The 2,973-nt window shown below is 36.5% G+C and overlaps 1 protein-coding gene across 3 annotated transcripts in view; it reads left to right on the plus strand.

The window, feature by feature from the left end:
- Positions 1–15: 15 nt before the first annotated feature.
- Positions 16–2,973, plus strand: part of LOC108233901 (roundabout homolog 1-like) — a 102,920-nt gene continuing 99,962 nt past the window's right edge. For 2 of the 3 annotated variants that reach the window (XM_017412667.2, XM_017412668.2), the window contains exon 1: positions 16–167. The gene's annotated coding sequence lies outside the window, so the exon portion shown is untranslated. Of the gene's footprint in view, positions 168–341; positions 364–2,973 lie in introns of those variants that run through there. The other variant, XM_037979021.1, reaches the window with a different exon arrangement.

Genomic DNA, 2,973 nt, shown 5'->3' on the forward strand with positions numbered 1-2,973 from the left:
CCACCCTGTTACCGCCCTTTTTTTTTCTTTTTGCTACCTTTTTTCCTCCCCTTTCTCTTTCTGCTGTCATTGTTGCATGCTTTTAGGAAAAAAAAAGACATTCTGGCAGATCTTTGGATGTTTCAGAGAAAATGGAGCATTAATGCTGGAGGAGTAACCTGGAGGGGGTAAGTTGTGAACTTATTCTCATTCATATTGTGAGATGTGCTTTGCAGCTTCACTGAAAGGACTTGTAATTGTGGCTGAAAGGTGGCAGAAGGAATTCAAATCTTTCTATTGATTTCAGTGGAACAGGAGCTTTCTACATGCTGTTTCATTGGAAGTTATTTCTCTCTAACAGAATTTGTTGCACATTGTTGTAAGGTCAGTATACCAGATTAGATTTTATTTCAGTTTTGATTATAGAAAATATTTGTTTCAAGGATGAAATACAAGAGCTGATGGTTCATTTTGCATTAAAGGTTAAATCATGTATTTGTGTTTTTCAAATCAGTTTCTAAACAACCACAGCCCAGTAAACAGTTTTTAATCAATGCAAATACAGTGGAAAATTTATTCAATTTAAATACTGAACATTCAACATGATCAGGTTTTATAAGTTTACTGCATTTAGTTTTACAGTACTGCTGTGCTACTGTAGTTAGTTTTACAGTATTTTTAGTGTTGAATGAAAAACAGTAGCTACTGTGTAATTGTGGATAGTAATGTGCTGCTAATTTAACAAGAAATTGTTTTGTTATTTTTAGAAATCAATTAGTATTCAGATAACAAAGCATAACCTGTGGCATCATTTTTAAATTCCTGACTATTTTATTTGCACAGACTGTTCTGAAAATTTGAATTTTTTGGACCTGAAACTAATTCAGCTATGTCAACATTTGCTAAAACAGCTTTTAAACAAGTAAACTATTGGTTTCTTTTTTGTTGTTACATTTTTTTAAACTGACTTTAATAAATGAATAAATATAAAACTTAATATCAGTTTGTCAGGCAGTTTCTATATTAATTCCCCTTTAAATGGCATCATCTTTAGGTATGTTCTGTTGGCACTAGTATGTTTATTTATATGTTTATTTTTGGCAAGGCATTTTCTCTTTGATAGCATCCTGATTTTGATCACATTTGCTGCTATTTATTGGAAGACATAATATTAGGGTGTCTTTATTTTGAAGCGCTGCACATAGCATGTTGAGTTGTCAAAGTTCTTGGTCCGGACACATTTGGGTCATCCATGCTCTCGGGCTACAGGTCTCTGCCCTTTGTGGCTGTGAACCATGTGATCGTCTCTCATTTCCCAGCTTACTTTATCTCCCCAGTCAGCTGACTACGCCACGTGTCACATGAACCTCTACAGAGCTGACGTTTCCTCTTACACTTTTAATATCCTTTGTCTTGCTCTGATAGCTCCCATAATGCATTATAGTGCCTTTCACTGATGAAAGCCTGTGTTTGTCTCCTCATCTATTTGCCCCAAAAGACACAACCATATGTCAGCGGTAACTGTCAGGTGTTGATAAGAACTCCTCAGATCTCCTCGGTCTCTTCACAAGACTGTAGTATAATGCACAAGCATGTGATGTATGACTTTACCTGGCAGACAGTAATATATGCAGGTCGGTTGTGTGTTTTTGTGTACATCAAAAATCTGTGCCTGTCTGTCTTGATAGCGTGGGTCTATTTCTTCACACGCCCCCCACTGTGGGCTTGATTTAAACTCCAAAAAATTGTCAGTGAATCATGCTTCCTGGCTGTGGCCCCCTGCTAACTCTTAGCACCCCGGTGCTGCTGTACCACGGTACCACTCATAAATAATCAGAGTCGTGCACAAAGATGTGCCCAGAGTCAGATAAGTTTGGCCCCAAAGATAATCATGAATAAAAATACAACATTTGCAGCCCTATTCTGTAAAAAAGTATACCTGACGCATGCAATATATATTTGGTGTATTAATATTGCATTCCTGCGAACGCTATAGGAACATTTTTTGTTTTCTAATTAAAGGCCTAGCATTTATTGAAGGAATGCATATCGCCCGCCCCCTTTTGTGCCAGAGTTTAAGACTAAGATCATCTTATGTTAAAAAAAGATGGACTGTAGCTATTTTGGTCAAGGCTTAGAAATAACATTAAGCACACACTTCACAATATCTTAAGTGATTGTGCATGATCTGTTAGAGCAGGGGTGTCAAATTCCAGGCCTCAAGAGCCACTGTCCTGGAAATTTTAGGTTTTTCTGCTCCAACACACCTGATTCACTGGTTTCATTACCTTCTCACCAAATCGTCAAGTTCTCCAGAAGCATGTCCACAAGTCATTCATTCAAACCAGGTGTTTTAAACCAAGAACACATCTAAAACATGTAGGAGGGCAGAGTTTGACACCTGTGTCTTAGAGGTTGAAGTATGTTGTGAATGACTGTCAGCTACTACAACACTAGATTTTAATTCAATATTTGTAAAACGGACTGAGGTATTGCCACTTTTGTGCAGGGTAACTTTTGTGCAGCTAGCTGTGCCGGCCACCTTGATTTGGGTTGATTCCAAAAATTAATCAGTTGTAGATGTACATCCAGTGATTACTTTCTGGGAGTTTTGTTGAAGGGGGAAAGTTGTTTGTAAAATATTTTGCTAAACAGGGCTGGCTGCAACAGTTAATGTTGAAGTATAAATTGAAGATAATGCTCAGTTATCACCACACCAAATTTTAGCTCAATATCTGTCAAATTGACTGAGTTATAGCCATTTTTTTGTGTTTTTAAGGTCAGTTGTCTGTGGTGGCCAGCTTGAATCGTGCTGACTCCAGAATATAATTAGTTCTAGATATAAATACAGGTGCTGGTCATAAAATTAGAATATCATGAAAAAGTAGATTGATTTCAGTAATTCCATTTAAAAAGTGAAACTTGTATATTATATTCATTCATTACATACAAACTCATATATTTCAAATGTTTATTTCATTTAATTTTGATGAT

The sequence above is a fragment of the Kryptolebias marmoratus genome, linkage group LG13 (assembly GCF_001649575.2).
Source record: "Kryptolebias marmoratus isolate JLee-2015 linkage group LG13, ASM164957v2, whole genome shotgun sequence".
In the NCBI taxonomy this organism is placed as follows: Eukaryota; Metazoa; Chordata; class Actinopteri; order Cyprinodontiformes; family Rivulidae; genus Kryptolebias; species Kryptolebias marmoratus.